This window comes from Mercenaria mercenaria, chromosome 7, assembly GCF_021730395.1.
Source record: "Mercenaria mercenaria strain notata chromosome 7, MADL_Memer_1, whole genome shotgun sequence".
NCBI classification, from domain to species: domain Eukaryota; kingdom Metazoa; phylum Mollusca; class Bivalvia; order Venerida; family Veneridae; genus Mercenaria; species Mercenaria mercenaria.
The window spans coordinates 16,412,572-16,431,654 of record NC_069367.1 but is presented as its reverse complement, the minus strand read 5'-3'; the positions used below and the strand labels follow the sequence as shown (position 1 = coordinate 16,431,654).

Here is a 19,083-nt window from a genome sequence, read left to right as displayed (position 1 = left end):
TGTGATCACCCTTAGTCCGTTGTCAGTCCATCCGTCTGTGCGTCAACAAATACCTTTCGCCGATCATTATATTATTAGACCAAAGTTGAAAACTTCATAGGATGATTAGATCTGAAAGTAGAGACCCCTTATTGATTTTGGGTCCCCCTCTAAGGTCAAGTCACAGGGCCTTGAACATTGACAAACATTTCGATCACATAGACTAGGAACCACTTTGACCCAGAATCTTGAAACTTCATAGGATGATTGGTCATGAAGAGTAGACGACCCCTATTGATTTTGGGGTCACTCCGTCAAAGGTCAAGGTCACAGGGGCCTGAACATTGAAAACCATTTCCAATCAATAACTAGAGAACCACCTGACCCAGAATGTTGAAACTTGATAGGATGATTGGTCATAAAGAGTAAATGACCCTTATTGATTATGGGATCACTCCGTCAAAGGTCAAGGTCACAGGGGCCTGAACATTGAAAACCATTTCTGATCAATAACTAGAGAACCACTTGACCCAGAATGTTGAAACTTCATAGGATGATTGTACATGCAAAGTAGATGACCCCTATAGATTTTGGGGTCACTCCATTAACGGTCAAGGTCACAGGGGCCTGAACATTGAAAACCATTTCCGGTCAGTAACTTGAGAACCACTTGACCCAGAATGTTGAAACTTAATAGGATGATTGGTCATAAAGAGTAGATGATCCCTAACGATTTTGGGGTCACTCTGTGAAAGGTCAAGGTCACAGGGGCCCGAACATTGAAAACCATTTCCGGTCAGTAACTTGAGAACCACTTGACCCAGAATGATGAAACTTCGTAGGATGATTGGTCATGCAGAGTAGATGAACCCTAACGATTTTAGGGTCACTCTGTTAAAGGTCAAGGCCACAGGGGCCTGAACATGAAAAACCATTTCCAATCAATAACTTGAGAACCTCTCGACCCAGAATGTTGAAACTTCATAGGATGATTGTTCATGCAGAGTAAATGACCCTTATTGTTTTTTGGGGTCACTCCGTTAAAGGTCAAGGTCACAGGGGCCTGAACATTGATAACCAGTTCCCATCAATAACTTGAGAACCACTTGATTCAGAATGTTGAAACTTGATAGGATGATTGAACATGCAGAGTAGATGACCCCTATTGATTTTGGGGTCAGTCTATTAAAGGTCAAGGTCACAGTGGCCTGTTCATGTAAAATCATTTTTTGGAAGTAACGAGAACCACTTGACCTACAATGTTGAAACTTAATAGGATGATTGGAAATGCAGAGTAGATGACCCCTATTTATTTTGAGGTCACTTGATCAAAGGTCAAGGTCACAGGAGCCTGAACAGTGACTTGAGAACCACTAGGCCACGAGTGTTGAAATTTAGCGGGATGGCTGGACATGCCAAGTAGATGATCCCTATTGCAGCCAACCATCAGTGTCTCTTTGACTTTCTCTCCTGACCCCTATTGACTTCTTGCCTATAGGACTTTGCATTGGGGGAGACATGCGCTTTTTTACAAAAGCATATCTAGTTTATTGATTTTTACCAAACTGGCACACAACTTGTATCACCATATAATCTTGGTTCCTTTCTTGAACTGGCCAGATTCCAATATGGGTTCAAGAGCTATGGCCCCTGAAAGGGCTAGAATTAGCTATTTTGACCTTGTCTGCACAATAGCAGCTTCATTTATGATTTTATTTTAACCAAACTTGCACACAACTTGTATCACCATAAGATCTTGGTTCCTTTCTTCAACTGGCGAAATTCCTTTATGGGTTCCAGAGTTATGGCCCCTGAAAGGGCCAGAATTAGCTATTTTGACCTTGTCTGCACAATAACAGCTTCATTTATGATTTGAATTTAATCAAACTTGCACAAAGCTTGTGTCACCATAATATCTCGGTTCCTTTTTTAAACCGGCCAGATCCCTTAATGGGTTCCAGAGTTATGGCCCCTGAAAGGGCCAAAATTAGCTATTTTAACCTTGTCTGCACAATAGCAGCTTCATTTATGATTTGGTTTTAACCAAACTTGCACACAACTTGTATTACCACAAGATCTTGGTTCCTGTCTTGAACTTGCCAGATTCCATCATGGGTTCCAGAGTTATGGCCCCTTAAAGGTCCAAAATTGGCTATTTTTGGCTTTTGCAGCCATGTAGATACTTCATTTTTGGTTTTATTTGATACAAACTTCCAAAATTTCTTCAACAACAATATATCTTGGATTCCATGACAAATCAGAACCAATCGTAGGTTCCAGAGTTATTTTATATCTGATTACCTCCCCTGATTGTAATCAAAATGGATTTATATCAGTACTTATAGGACTTATTTGAAATTTCATTATTGACATTAGTTGGACTGAGCCAATCGGGGTGGATTACTATGCACTGATTTTATGTCAAATTACCTCCCTTTATTTCAAATTAAAATGGGTATATCTCCATAACTAATGAAGATACTGATCTAAAATTTTATTTATGTCAACAGATTTATTTGGCAGGTCCTTCTTTTGTTCACTTACAATAATTTCTTTTTAATTACTTCCCTTTTATGTTGCTATAAATAGCTTATTTTTAGTAACTTTTTTATTATTGGCCGTAGGGAAAAACCGAGACCACTTTTCTGTGGTACAACATGGATGGTACCTCCAATTTTTAGGTGTATTTTGACATATCTGTACCTTGTAAGAATTTTTTTTTCTTTTTGGTTAAATTTCTTCCCTTTGTTGTTCCTGTCCTTTGGACTTAGATATTTTTTCTGAGGACGTTCTTGTCCTCAAGTGCAATGATAACAGGTGAGCGATATAGGGCCATCATGGCCCTCTTGTTTGTCTGACAGGTCCAACTGGATTTGGCCATGACATATAAACCAGGTTACATATAAGAGATTGGTTTATGGTTCATATATTCATAAAAACTTGGATGTAAGAAGTAGGAAAGTTGTAGAAACAAAGTTTATGCTTAAACACCAGTCAGCATAGTTTGTATTAGTCTGTATGGTTACATCTAGCATTCATAAGTATGTTAAAATTTCTATACATACTAAATTACACTGAGTGGACAAACATGGCTTATATTCTCCATGACTATTTGATAAACAACATTTTGTCTGGCTTCATTAGTCCTTCACCTCTGTGATTCATGTGGGGAAGTTGACAGTTACTTGTGGAGAACAGGTTTGTTCCAGTTCAGAATCCAGGAACACTGGTTAGGTTAACTACCTGCCGTTACATGACTGAAATACTGTTGAAAAACAGTGTTAAACCCAAAACAAACAAACAAACAAGGTCAAGGGCACACTCTGGGGTAATAGGGGCCTCCGTGGCCATGTGGTTAAGGTCAACTTCAAATCACTTGCCCCTAATGACTGTGGGTTTGAGCCTCACCCGGGGAGTTGAATTCTTCATGTGAGGAAGCCATGCAGCTGGTTTACAGAAGGTCGGTGGTTTTACTCAGGTGCCCGCTCATAATGAAATAATGCATGAAGGGGCACCTGGGGTCTTCCTCCACCATTAAAGCTGGAAAGTCGCCATATGACCTATCATGTGTCGGTGCGACGTTAAATCCAACAAAAAAACAAACTTTGGGGTAATACCTTTGGCATATATTTCTCTGCATTGTGGTGCTCCTATTTTATTAGTGAAAGATACACATGCAAGATCTTTTTGAAGTTTTAGTTAAATACACTGTTACAAGACAGTCCAGAGGATTATGTGAGTATTCATTTCAGTGTTTGGTCGAGGCACTAAGCACGGACTTTGGTCAATTATGAAAATATTCATAACGAATGAAAATCAATTAATATTTCTCAGTAAGCCGACTTAATTGTTAATCATGCATTTTACTTATTACTTTAATCATAATTTAAATATAAAAAGTAGTTGCTTGTAAACTGTGTCAGCTACCTTAAGTGAAAGCATTTCCATTCTTCAAATATATATTTGGTGTTGCCTTTACGGAGTTGGTGTTTTAATTCATGTAATGTAAAAAAATGTGTATGCAAAATGTGAAATATTTAATCATGTTGAAGTAGGATTCAGACTGAAAAAAACATTTCTTCAGTAATGGCAAACTTTTCTAAATTAACCCTAATAGTGCTGGACAAGATTGATTCTGCCTTTGTTATCAATGTAGATCTCCATCAACCTGCACATTAGTGCAGTCAGATCAAGATCTACACTATTCACTATTCAGTCAGTGGCTTTTTGGTAAGCTCCTCTTTTAACAGTAGTTTTTCCAGATTGTCACAAGATACATGAATGAGTGCACAAAATACAATGTATGTATATTTTTCAGAGGATTGAGATGGCAAAGGAAGCGTACGTTTGGCCGTTCCATCTGATCATTCCATTGTTTGTGAAGAACGCTATTTATGCACCCTATGTACGAGATTTCTTCAAAGATTCGGTTGGCATCAGCCCCTCTGACACATCTGTACATAAAGATAATGAGGGAGTAATGGGTAATGAAATAGTTTTGTGATTAAAAAATGAAAACTGAACAAAATTTGAACCCTTACCTTGCATGACATGAATGAATCTGCCTTTGCGAGGAGTGTAGATTATGATCTGCCTTCACACATATGCTGTCTGATCAAGGACGGCACTGTTACCTATTCAGACAGTATCTTTTTGGTAAGCACCCCATTAACAGTTAATGGTACTGGCTCAATTGAAATATTGACAAGTTCATTATAGAAATTAAGCAGGGTAAGGGTAGGATAAAACAGACACTGAGGAATGATGTTATGTAAATACTTTAGTAATATTACTACAGTAAGCTCATTGCTTGTTTATCCTTACCACAGGCAATTTTTAGTGCACTTTGAATTTATTTGATATCATGGTTTGGGCTAGTCCCACTATGTGACTATAACTGGGTGCCCTATGTAGGCATGTATAGGAATCTAACCATGTGTTTTTATGGTTAACAAAAATGTAACTGACGTAATAAATGTCTGAAGTAGGTTCAGGTTTTGGTCCAATCGGCTATTTCATCCACAGAGATTAAATTTTTAATCCCCCACCACAAGTGGTGGGGGGTTATAGGACTGATTTCCTTCTGTCCTTCCATCTTCCGTCCTTCCGTAACATTTTGTGTCTGCCCTGCATCTCCTAAACCCCTGAAAGGATTTTCATGAAACTGGCGTCAAATGATCACCTCATCAAGACGATGTGCAGAATCCATGAATCAGCCATGTCAGTTGAAGGTCAAGGTCACAACACAAGGTCAAAAGTTTGAGCCTTCCATTTCATGTCCGCTTTGTATCTCCTAAACCTCTTGAAGAATAATCATGAAATTTGGTCAAATAATCAACTCATCAAGACAATGTGCAGAACTCATGAGTCAGCCATGTCCGCTGAAGGTCAAGGTCACAACTCGAGGTCAAATGTTTGAGCCTACCATTTCGTGTCAGCTCTTTATCTCTTAAACCTCTTAAAGGATAATTTTGAAACTTGGATTAAGTGATCACCTCATCAAGACGATATGCAGAATTGATGAGTCAGCCATGCCGGGTCAAGGTCAAGGTCACAGCTTAGAGTCAACGGTTTGAGTCTTCCATTTTGTGTCCTCTCTGTATCTCCTAAACCCCTTTAATGATTCATATGAAACCTGGGTCAATTGATCATCTATCCAAGAAAATTTGCAGAACTCATGAGTCAGCCATGCCGGCTCAAGATCAAGGTCACAACTGAAGGTCAAAGGTTTTAGCCTTCCATGTCGTCTCAGCTCTTTATCTCCTAAACCCCATGAAGGAATTTTATAAAACTTGGGTCAAATGATCACCTCATCAAGACAATGTGCAGAACTAGTGAGCCAGCCATGCAGGCTCAAGGTCAAGATCACAAGAGTCAAAGGTTTGAGCCTTCCACTTTGTGTTGACTCTGTATCTCCTAATCACCTTGAAGGATTTACATTAAACTTGAGTCAAATGATCACCTCATCAAAAACTCATGAGTCAGCCTTGTCAACTCAAGGTCACGATCACAACTCAAGGTCAAATGTTTGAGCTCTATATCTCCTAAACCCCTTTTAGGATTTTCATGAAATTTTTATTGAATTGAAACTTCACATGTGTCTTCGGGGTTATAAAACTAGTTGATAGCAGCAAGTCCCATAACTCTGACCTTCATTTTGACCAAATTATGCCCCCTTTTGGACTTAGAAAATCCTGGTCAAAGTTCTGCATGCAAGTACGTACAGCTATTTCTAAAAGGCATATAGATTTGAAACTTATTTTTTCTTTTTCTAGGTTAATTACCAACCTCACTGGGTCAAGTCCCATAACTCTGACATTATTTTGAGCAAGCTATGCCCCCTTTTAGACTTAGAAAATTCTGGTTAAAGTTTTACATGCAACTTACTATCTCCAAAACTAATGCAGATATTGAATTGAAACTTCACATTTGCCTTTGGGGCTATAAATCTAGTTCATAGCAGCAAGTCCCATAACTCTGATGCATTTTGGTCAAATTATGTCCCCTTTTGAACTTAAAACTCTTTTGATATTTAACCTTTTTGGGTAATATTTTCCTGCTTCTGGGACAATATTTCGAATAGTCGAGCTTGGCTGTGTTACGGACAGCTCTTGTTTTCAGCTCACCTGTCACAAAGTGACAAGGTGAGCTTTTGTGATCGCGCAGGATCCATCGTCGTCCGTCCATGCGTAAACTTTTGCTTGTGACCACTTTAGAGGTAACATTTTTCATGGGATCTTTATGAAAGTTGGTCAGAATGTTCATCTTGATGATATCTAGGTCAAGTTCGAAACTGGGTCACGTGCAGTCCAAAATTAGGTCAGTAGGTCTAAAAATATAAAAACCTTGTGACCTCTCTAGAGGCCATACTTTTCATTGGATCTTCATGAAAGTTAGTCAGAATGTTCAACTTTATGATATCTAGGTCAGATTCCAAACTAGGTCACGTGCCATCAAAAACTAGGTCAGTAGGTCAGATAATAAAAAACCTTGTGACCTCTCTAGAGGCCATATTTTTCATGGGATCTGTATGAAAGTTGGTCTGAGTATTCATCTTTATGATATCTTTGTCAAGTTCGAAACTGGGTCACGTGCGGTCCAAAACTAGGTCAGTAGGTCTAAAATTATAAAAACTTTGTGACCTCTCTTGAGGCCATACTTTTCAATGGATCTTCATGAAAGTTAGTCAGAATGTTCACCTTGATGATATCTAGGTCAGGTTCGAAACTGGGTCACGTGCCGTCAAAAACTAGGTCAGTAGGTCAAATAATAAAAAAAAACCTGTGACCTTTCTGGAAGCCTGATTTTTCATGGGATTTGTATGAAAGTTGGTTTTGTTTGTCCATCTTGATGATATCTAGGTCAAGTTTGAAACTGGGTCAAGTGCGGTCTAAAACTAGGTCAGTAGGTCTTAAAATAGAAAAACCTTGTGACCTCTCTAGAGGCCATACTTGTGAATGTGTGAATGGATCTTCTGAAAGTTAATCAGAATGTTTACCTTGATGATATCTAGATCAAGTTTGAAACTGGGTCACATGTCATCAAAAAAAAACTAGGTCAGAAGGTCAAATAATAGAAAAACCTTGTGACCACTCTAGAGGCCATATTTTTCATGGGATCTGTATGAAAGTTGGTCTGAATGTTCATCCTGATGATATCTAGTTCAAGTTTGAAACTGGGTCACATGAGCTCAAAAACTAGGTCACTATGTCAAATAATAGAAAAAACGACGTCATACTCAGTTCAAAACTGGTTAACGTTGGGACAGGTGAGCGATTCAGGACCATCATGGTCCTCTTGTTATTATTTGTACCTTGAAAATTAAATAAATTAGAGTTCTTGTTGTTTGTTTGGATTAAAGTTTCGTGGATTGGCCTAAACACTAAAATCATAAAAATAAGGATCCCTTGAATATTACTGTTTTCATAGTAGGTATATTTTTGTATACCTGTATTTCAGAGGTGTGGCAGTACCTGCAGCCATTCCAGTTTGTTGAAGACAACATGGCCATGGCTCTACCTCCTGATCAACTCTCTGAAGAGGAATTACTGTATTTCCTGGAATTCAAAGGGATCTTCGTAAAATTCTACCTCACAATTCGTAACACAATCATGGTGCTATGGAACCTTAATGTTAAGGTAATGCTGCACTATTTAACTCCCATTGATTACTGTTAACAAGTACAATTTTAATAATGCTGTCATTCAATTAAATTTTTTTCACTACTGAATCATTTAGGTTTTTTGGGGAATGAAAATCCATAGTGTTGGACAAAATGGCTATTCTGTTGGAATATTAATTCACAGATTTCAGTTTTTTTGAAGATCATCTGAAAGAGATTTTATGTATTTTTTGTGTGTGTGTGGTGGGGTGGGGGGGGGGGGGGGGGGGGGGGGTGAGTCCTCAACTAGTATTTTAAAATGATTTCACAGAATTTTCACATAATGACCTGAGGCATACATGTATTAAATCTCTGCTTATACACACATTGTACATGTATTGAATATGTACCTATACACATATGTGTATTAAATCACAGCTTTGCACATACATGTATTAAATCTCTACTCGTGTACATACGTGTGTTAAATCTCTATTTTTAGTAAAAAGCATCTTCTAGAATTTTTCTGACAGATTTTGTGGCTAACTACCTTCTACAGATTTAAAACTTGCATTGATATTTTGCAGGAACAGTTTGAACACCACTAAATTTTGGGGAAATTCTAGTGTTCTGATTTCAACATGAGATAACTTAATATTACACATGTGTAGCTATGCAGATATGAAACCCTCTCAGCCTCTATTATATTTATTGATTCCACAGAACTGGGTAACGAGAGAGTGATATATGAACTATGTCATCATGAGAGGTCTGTCTCGAGTATGGATTACAATACATGTGGACCGTATACTAGCATACTTAACATTGAAAGGTTTCCAAGGAAATAAAATTTGTTGAACTATTAGAAGAAAACATTCAAAAGGTACAATTACAATTTTTTTTCCTACATTGCATTTTGAGGCCCATTCGGGGCTTCCATTAATAAAGTAAAAGCAGAGGTGGGTCTTGAAGTCTGTCCATATAGTTTTTATGCCCCCACTTTAGGGGGGGGCATATAGATTTGCTCTTGTCCTTCCGTCCGTCCGTCCTTCCGAAAATGTTGTGTCGCGCGTAGCTCTGAAAGTATTTGACGTAGAGTCACAAAACTTTACAGGAATGCCTTAGTCACGGGTTCGTCCGTCTCCAAATGTTGTGCCCTGCGGGTTTTCGCGTAGCTCAAGTTTTTGACTAGAATCACAATTACAGAATGTTGTCATATGTTATTGTGCACTGGGTTTCACGTCGATCATGCAGTCATGTAGAAGTTATGGCCCCTGACTTTGTAAAAATTGGTCATTTTAATGTTGTGTCGTGCCTAGCTCCAAAAGTATATGACCTAGAGTCACAAAACTTTACAGGCATGTTGGTCAGCATGTGTAGTTGTGCACCTGGGGTTTCGCGTCCGGATTCATCCAGACATGTAGGAGTTATGGCCCCTGACTTAGTAAAAATTTGGTTATTTTAATGTTGTGTCGCGCATAGCTCCAAAAGTATTTGACCTAGAATCACCAAAGTTTACAGGAATGTTGGTCAGTATGTGTAGTTGTGCACCTAGGGTTTCACGTCCGGATTCATGCAGTCATGTAGAAGTTATGGCCCCTGACTTTGTAAAAATTGGTCATTTTAATGTTGTGTCGTGCCTAGCTCCAAAAGTATATGACCTAGAGTCACAAAACTTTACAGGCATGTTGGTCAGCATGTGTAGTTGTGCATTTGGGGTTTCGCGTCCGGATTCATCCAGACATGTAGGAGTTATGGCCCCTGACTTAGTAAAAAATTGGTTATTTTAATGTTGTGTCGCGCATAGCCCCAAAAGTATTTGACCTAGAATCACCAAAGTTTACAGGAATGTTGGTCAGCATGTGTAGTTGTGCACCTGGGGTTTCGCATCCGGATTCATTCAGTATTGTAGGAGTTCTGGCCCCTGACTAATGTCATGTAGTGGGGGCATCTGTGTCCCATGGACACATTTCTAGTTTTACTACAGGGTAAGTAGCCAGGCTTTAGTTTAATGAAACCCCTGCAAGATGTCTAATCTGATACAGAAAAGCAGGCCAGTCCTGTATGTAGAGAAGCCTCCATGGCAAAGTGGTTAAGGGTGTAGAAGCTTTGCATGGTTAATGTCCATAGGGGTAGTTGTGCTCCTTCAACACCATCAAAAGCTAAACGTCACCATCAGACCAGCATTCTTACATAATAGATTGTAACTTATAAGCTCAATACATACATTTAGACTGACTCTAGTTTCAGTTTTGACATGCAGAATTAATGTATCTACCGATCTATAAGGTGATCCTTCTTTGAGACTGGTTCCATTAATAAGGTCAGCAGACTAGTATTTTGCAGACTCAAAAATTTTTTACATCTATGACATAGATTCACAAGACAAGACAACACTTGAGCCACGCCATGAGAAAACCAACATAGCAGTATCCGGCAGGCTGGTCTGGATCCATGCTGGTATGTTGGTTTTCTCATGGCATGGCTCACGTTAAGAAAAAAGCCATTTTTTTTTGCCTGCAGAGTTATTTGCAGCATCCTGTGATAATAATTGGAGCGGGTCTTTCAGGACTTGGTGGTGTATTTATAAATGTTCAAGTTTACACTGCGATGATACCCGTCAAATTTTTTATCGGATTGGTCAATTTCCCTTAGAGTTATTGCTCTTGATTTAATGAAAAATCTACATCTGCAGCCATTTCTCAGTAACAAGCTGGTAGAATTTCATGAAACTTGAAATAAATATGAACCAACATAACTTCGATGATGCTGGTCTTTTTTTTTTTCAATTGGTCAATTTTCCTTAGAGTTATTGCCCTTTAAAGGCACTTGCTACAGTTTTTCCGGACGGGTCGATATTTACCCCAACACCGTGCCAATTTGGTTGTGTTTCTAATCGATGTAGCTCACTGCAGAGTTGGTGCGGTCTTCTGCGCATGCCCGGAAGTGATTATCTAATGTAGCATACGGCAAAAATTCGCAAATTATTGTATGTTTGCATGCATTTAATGTACAAAATGTATAATATACTGACTAAAGGTCAGGGTATGTATCACCATGGTTACAAAATATATATTGTAAATCACTTTATATTAGCGTGATCTTTATTTCGCGAATTCCGACACCCTGAATTATTTCGCGGATTTATGAATTCGCGACGAAAGGGTCAGAAATTTAAATTCGCGAAGGTTCTTATCTTATATTAGCGAAATTTCAATTCCGGAAGTCGTCATTTTATCAACGCCAATTTTTCAGTACCGTACCGAATTTATGCATGCAAAAAAAACTCGTTAAACACATGGTCCATATTTTAAACGGTTATTTTATATTAGCAATCGGTTACTTTATTCACACAGACCGAAATAATTGAGTCTTTAAATCCTTTATTCAATTTACTGGCGAGTATTCTTATTGCACTTAATAGCTTAATTATAAAATGATCGAAGTTTTTTACAGCAACTTCATAAATAATCAACGTACAAGTTTATAATACAATGGTGTGATAAATTGTCAGCTAAGCCCTATTGTTGTCTAAACAAAATGTGTAAAAAATCAGGTTTGTTGAGAAGATAAGGGATAATATGGATCTTCCCCTAGGGCAACACGCGCGCTGCTTGTTTGACACATACGAAGTGCATAAAGGAGATGCCCTCCATTAAAAACAGCCAGCTGCATATAAATCTAACCTTAAGCAGTATATTCTACATGAATTATTCATAATAATAATTATGTTGAAATGGGAAATGAATTGAAATTCCTTTCAGTTAACATCGATGTACAGACGGCTAGTATTCATTGCTGTACTTGACCGTATTCTGGACATATTTTCGGATATGTCTGTATGTTATGGAAGAATATTTACAAGGATTCATGATTACGCGATGCATCTGATTCGTGAAAAATAGCGAAAATTAAAACACCGCAAATAATACCGGATTTACAGTACATTTAAAGTACTTTTAGTTCAAATTGCTTCAGTCCGACATATACTGGAGTCTGTTATTTATACCAGCGCTCAAACTCTGCATTGAGTCACAGCTGTTTCTAATACCGTTCCGTGCCCGTACCGTACATTCATAAACTACAGGCTTTGTTAAAAAAAAAATAGGCGGAAACTTACATCGTTCTATGCCATCAAAATGCTTCAGAAACACCTTAAAATCCGCTTATTAAGAAATTTGCCATTTGATAATGTTATATATATATTTCTGAGTCATTTGCTCAAACACTGAAAGAGTATTTCGTACCAACCTGCATTGTATAAATGCCCGCCACACCCCACCTCGTTGTAATTTGATTTAAGCGAAATCTAATATGGTGACTTATCAATTTTCTTTTTATTTTAGATTAGGTAAACATAACCAAAGAGTTTGATTAAATTCTGTTATGTGAATCTCGATAAAATAGAAGTACCAACTTAAAACTGACAAAAATATGCAAAAATAGCCCTTGGTTCTTCTGAACAAGTATTCCTTTCTTTACAAAATCATGTTCTTTTGATTTCTCTGAGCATGTTTCAAATAGATATATTGTTTTCCGTTATAAAAATGTTTAGATAATCAGATTTATGCTGTTTATTGTACTTTACTGAAATATATTTTAGGATTACAGAAATTTTGAAAAATGTTTAAAATAGCACCATATCTAGGGGCAAATTAAATTGAAACAAAGCTGGTGACCTAGTATTTATGTCTCCCACCACACAGTGGTGTGGGAGACATATTGATTTACTCCAGTCTGTGTGTGTGTCTGTCACAAAGCTTGTCCGCACTCTAATTCGAACATTTCTCATCCGATTTTCACCAAACTTGAACAAAATGTGTTTGACCATAAGACCTCGGCCAAGTTTGATAACTAGCCAAATCGGTTCAGGCGTCTTGGAGTTATGGCCCTTGAATTACCAAAAATCAGTCTTTTTACTCTTGTCCTCACTCTAATTCGAATATTTCTCATCCAATCTTCACCAAACTTAAAACAAAATGTGTTTGACCATGAGACCTCAGCCAAGTTCGATAACTAGCCAAATTGGTCTAGGCATTTTGGAGTTACGGCCCTTGAATTACCGAAAAAATTGGCCTTTTTCCGCACTCTGAGTCGAACATTTCTCATCCTATCTTCACCAAACTTGAACAAAATGTGTTTGACCATGAGACCTCAGCCAAGTTCGATAACTAGCCAAATCGGTCCAGGCATTTTAGAGTACGGCCCTTGAATTACCGAAAAAGTCCGTCTGTTTACTCTTGTCCGCTCTCTAAGTCGAACATTTCTCATCCGATCTTCACCGAACTTGAACAAAATGTGTTTGGCCATAAGACCTTACCCAAGTTCGATAACTAGCCAAATCTGCCCAGGCACTTTTGATTTATGGCCCTTGAATTACTGATTGGATCCACTCATCCAGACCATCTAAATGGATCCACTCATCTAAAACATCTAGAGAAACTAACATTTTTCATAGGGGCAGTTGTGGGAGACATGCGCTTTTCTCAAAAGCATCTCTAGTTTTATTTCATTTTCCAATACATCATAACATGATCTTTTAATACAAAACATTTCATCAAAATCTGTTATTGAGAAAAAAATTACGAAACTGTAGCGAGCGTCCTTAATTGTTTAAAAATCTACAGATTTGTACATAACAAACCAACTCATTGGTAGAATTTCATTAAACTTCTTTCATTCTTTTCCATGAACATGTGAAGTTTTGTACCCACACCTGGTCACCACCTTGCCTTAGTCACACACCCTCCCCCTCTCACCCCCTCCCCCGCCACCCACCCCCAAAAAATAAAGCATTCCTTTTATTTTTTTTCAAACCTTCCATGAATATTTATTAGCATGCAGAGTTGTACCATTCCCCCTCACTCTTCACTCTGTCTTGCCCACCACCCCGATCATGCCTCCCCATCCCCCATCCAGTTTTTTTTTTTTTTTTCATTTTTAGCTCATCTGATTTTTTGAAAAAAAATGATGAGTTATTGTCATCACTTGAGCGGTTGTCGGCGTCGGCGTCGGCGTCGGCGTCTGCGTCGGCGTTGCTTGGTTAAGTTTTATGTTTAGGTCAGCTTTTCTCCTAAACTATCAAAGCTATTGCTTTGAAACTTGGAATACTTGTTCACCATCATAAGCTGACCCTGTATAGCAAGAAACATAACTCCATCTTGCATTTTGCAAGATTTATGGCCCCTTTTGTACTTAGAAAATATCAGATTTCTTGGTTAAGTTTTATGTTTAGGTCAACTTTTCTCCTAAACTATCAAAGCTATTGCTTTGAAACTTGGAATACTTGTTCACCATCATAAGGAGACCCTGTACATCAAGAAACATAACTCCATCTTGCTTTTTGCAAGAATTATTGCCCCTTTTGGACTTAGAAAATCAGTTTTCTGGTTAAATTTTATGTTTAGGTCAACTTTTATCCTAAACTATCAAAGCTATTGCTTTAAAACTTGCAACAGTTTTTCACCATCATAAGTGGACCCTGTACAGCAAGAAACATAACTCCATCCTGCTTTTTGCAAGAATGATGGCCCCTTTTGGACTTAGAAAATATCAGATTTCTTGGTTAAGTTTTATGTTTAGGTCAACTTTTTCTCTTAAACCATCAAAGCTATTGCTTTAAAACTTGCAACTGTTGTTCACCATCATAAGCTGACCCTGTAAAGCAAGCAACGTAACTCCATCCTGCTTTTTGCAATAATTATTGCCCCTTTTGGACTTAGAAAAATCATTTTCTTGGTTGAATATTATGTTTAAGTCAACTTTTCTCTTAAACTATCAAAGCTTTTGCTTTAAAACTTGCAACAGTTTTTCACCATCATAAGTGGACACTGAACATCAAGAAACATAACTTTATCCTGCTTTTTGCAAGAATGATGGCCCTTTTTAGACTTAGAAAATCATGGGTAGGATAATATTTCTATTATACAAAAAAAATCAGATGAGCGTCAGCACCCGCAAGGCGGTGCTCTTGTTAATTTTCCGTCAATATAATCAGCAGGTGAAATTTTGTACCCTCACCCGGTCACCTCCACTGCTTCCCCCCAAAAAAGCATTCATTTTCTATTAAAATGATTTTGACTAATGAAATTATTTGCTTCTTAATAACATCAACTTTTTGCCAGAAATATTTTTTTACCATTCCTCACCTCAAGCCCTTTTGGCAGGGGATACCAATAAATCGAATTTGCTTGTTTTGAGCAGAAATACATCAAGTTCAAATACTTGTTTATATAAAAACAAATTTTTATATTGCATGTAATCAGTTTTGGCACAATTTAAAATGAAACTGGTTGGTAGAAACTGAAGAATCTGTTTAGTTGCAACCATATAAAACGGACGCTGGTAGAACATGCCAAACCTTTAGTATTTTATTTTCCATATCCAGCAAATAATAGCTAAGTTATTTCAATTAAAACTGCTTTCAAAACTTGCAACTGCTATTGGCAAAAATCATGAAAAATAGTACTGAAACTGCTGGGTATTTCGGATGACACAAGTTTGGATAAATCAATAGATAGTATCAGAGAAGGTAGAAAACATTAATAATTTCATTAAATTACTTTATATACATATATTGTTCCGCTTGGCAGAGCTGTTGTTTAACTTTTAAATTCATTAAGTTAGTTTTCTTTAGTGACAAGACTTTGGAAAAGTTTAGTGTTGCTGTCCTCCCACAACTCCTCTTGTTCTAAATTTCACTTGCCTCAAACTATACCAGATACTGCAGCTCTCTTGACTGCTTTGGCAGGTTTTTTGACCTTATCATTAATGACAAATGTTTTGGTTTTTCAGGTGACAGTGATCAAGGCTGGGGATCATATTGGAGGTCGGGCTGTTGATGAAGGAAGCTCAAAATTTGACACACAGTCTTACATGGTGGTTGGATGTTGTAACAATCCTGTTGTAGTATTATGTAAACAGGTATTATCATTTTTTGTGAGTTTTTGCAAATTTGTCTTAGATAGCTGTAAAAAAAGTTCTACAACTTATATAAATCACTTACATTATTGTACCCCCCGACAACAAAGTTGTAAGGCGGGGTATACTGGTTTCTGGTTGTCTGTCTGTCCGTCCGTCTGTCTGTCCGTAGACACAATCTTGTGCGCACCGAGTTACGGGACTTTATTTTTTGTTACTATACTATATTCATAGACACAATCTTGTGCGCACCGGCTCTCCTCATCCCCTTGACACAATTTAATGAAACTTCACACAAGTGATCAGTAACAACAGTAGTTGTGCATGGGGCATGTTAGGTTCTTTCAGAAAAAAAAATGGCAGAGTTACGGGACTTTGTTTTCTGTTACTGTACTATATTCATAGACACAATCTTGTGCACGGTCTCTCCTCATCCCCTTGACACAATTTAATGAAACCACACAAGCGATCAGTAACAACAGTAGTTGTGCATGGGGCATGTTAGGTTCTTTCAGAGAAAAAAAATTGCAGAGTTACGGGACTTTGTTTTTTGTTACTATACTACATTCATAGACACAATCTTGTGCGCACCGTCTCTCCTCATCCCCTTGACACAATTTAATGAAACTTCACACAAGTGATCAGTAACAACAGTAGTTGTGCTTGGGCATGTTAGGTTCTTTCAGAAAAAAAATTGCAGAGTTACGGGACTTTGTTTTTTGTTACTATACTATATTCATAGACACAATCTTGTGCACCGTCTCTCCTCATCCCCTTGACACAATTTAATGAAACCACACAAGTGATCAGTAACAACAGTAGTTGTGCATGGGGCATGTTAGGTTCTTTCAGAAAAAATAATTGCAGAGTTACGGGACTTTGTTTTTTGTTTCTGTACTACATTCATAGACACAATCTTGTGCACACCGTCTCTCCTCATCCCCTTGACACAGTTTAATGAAACTTCACACAAGTGATCAGTAACAACAGTAGTTGTGCATGGGGCATGTTAGGTTCTTTAGAAAAAAATTTTGCCGAGTTACGGGACTTTGTTTTTTGTAACTATACTATACACATAGACACAATCTTGTGCGCACCTTCTCTCCTCATCCCCTTGACACAATTTAATGAAACTTCACACAAGTGATCAGTAACAACAGCAGTTGTGCATGGGGCATGTTAGGTTCTTTCAGTGACAAAAATTGCAGAGTTATGGGACTTTGTTTCTTGTTAACATACTATGTACATACAGTCTGCATATGCAATCATGTTACGTTCTTTTAGATAAATATTCTGCATAGTTATGGGAGGTTTTTTTTGTTACTATACTGTATACATACAGTCTATCTACATACAGTCCGCATAATTGCAATCTTGTGTGCGTCAAGTTGCAATGTACTGTGTCAGTGCATGAGGGGGGTACATTCATCACCTTTAGTGATAGCTCTAGTTCCTAATGGTAAGCATTGCTATGACAATATTAGATTTGATTAGACTGGAGGCCAGTTTTCCATTTAATGCTGAGTGTCTGCAGATACTGGAACAATTATTTGCCCACCTTAGAAGAAGCTGATGTATATTGCTTTGCGCATGACGGTCAGTCTGTCGGTAGAACTATTGGCTTCTAGCAAGTAACTTGAGAACCACTTGACCCAAAACATTCAAACTTAGTAGCATGATTGGGCTTTTGAAGTAGATGGCCCCTAATATATAAGGGATCATTAGGTCATAGGTTAATGTCACAGGAGCCTGAACCTAAAAAAAAATGGTATTGTTTTTGGTGCTGGGAGGTAAAAGGTTTAGGACATAGTGATCATGGGACTGAAAATGGGACAACCTGTCATGGGGGCATTGTAACATATTTTACAAAACAGCTCTAGTTTGTGTCTTTTTTATACGCCCGTTTGAAAAACGGGACGTATTATGGGAACGCCCCTGGCGGGCGGGCGGGCGGCGTCCACAGACCTTGTCCAGAGCATATCTTCTACATGCTTGGAGGGATTTTGATGAAACTTGGCACAGTTGTTCACCATCATGAGACGGAGTGTCATGCACAAGAACCAGGTCCCTAGGTCTAAGGTCAAGGTCACACTTAGAGGTCAAAGGTCAAATTCAAGAATGACTTTGTCCGGAGCATATCTTCTTCATGCGTGGAGGGATTTTGATGAAAGTTGGCACAATTGTTCATCATCATGAGACGGAGTGTCATGCGCAAAAACCAGGTCCCTAGGTCTAAGGTCAAGGTCACACTTAGAGGTCAAAGGATACAAGAATGAAAAAATTCAAGAATGACTTTGTCCGGAGCATATCTTCTTCATGCATGGAATGATTTTGATGTAGCTTGGCACAGTTGTTCACCATAATGAGAGGGAGTGTCATGCGCAAGAACCAGGTCCCTAGGTCTAAGGTCAAGGTCACACTTAGAGGTCAAAGGATACAAGAATGAAAACTTTGTCCGGAGCATATCTTCTTCATGCATGAAAGGACTTTGATATAGCTTGGCAAAATTGTTCACCATCATGAGACGGAGTGTCATGCGCAAGAACCAGGTCCCTAGGGGTAAGGTCAAGGTCACACTTAGAGGTCAAGGATACAAGAATGAAAACTTTGTCCGGAGCATTTCTTCTTCATGCATTGAGGGATTTTGATACAACTTGGCACAAATGTTCATAAGCATGAGACGGAGTGTCATGCGCAAGAACCAGGTCCCTCGGTCTAAGGTCAAGGTCACACTTAAAGGTCAAAGGTCAGATACAAGAATGACTTTGTCCGGAGCATTTCTTTTTCATGCATGGAGGGATTTTGATGTAACTTGGCACAATTGTACACCATCATGAGACGGAGGGTCATGCACTGGTCCCTTCTTTTGAATTACTTCCCTTTGTTGTTACTATAAATAGCTTATATTGTAACTTTTTCATTACAAGTCGTAGGGAAAAATCGAGACCACTTTTCTGTAGTACAACATGCATGTTACATCCAATTCTGAGGTGCATTTTGAGCTATCTCTACCTGGTAAGGATTTTTGTGTGGACTTGTAATTTTTTTTTTTTCGATTTTTTTTTTTTTTTTTTTTTTTTTTT

General features: G+C 38.1%; 1 protein-coding gene across 5 annotated transcripts in view; it reads left to right on the top strand.

Moving 5' to 3' along the window:
• LOC123563991 (uncharacterized) overlaps nucleotides 1-19,083 on the top strand; it is a 94,314-nt gene that overhangs the window by 69,275 nt on the left and 5,956 nt on the right. For all 5 annotated transcript variants that reach the window (XR_008371610.1, XR_008371608.1, XR_008371607.1 and 2 more), the window contains 4 exons: nucleotides 4,298-4,463; nucleotides 7,939-8,117; nucleotides 8,804-8,963; nucleotides 15,875-16,003. The gene's annotated coding sequence lies outside the window, so the exon portion shown is untranslated. The remainder of the gene's footprint in view (nucleotides 1-4,297; nucleotides 4,464-7,938; nucleotides 8,118-8,803; nucleotides 8,964-15,874; nucleotides 16,004-19,083) is intronic.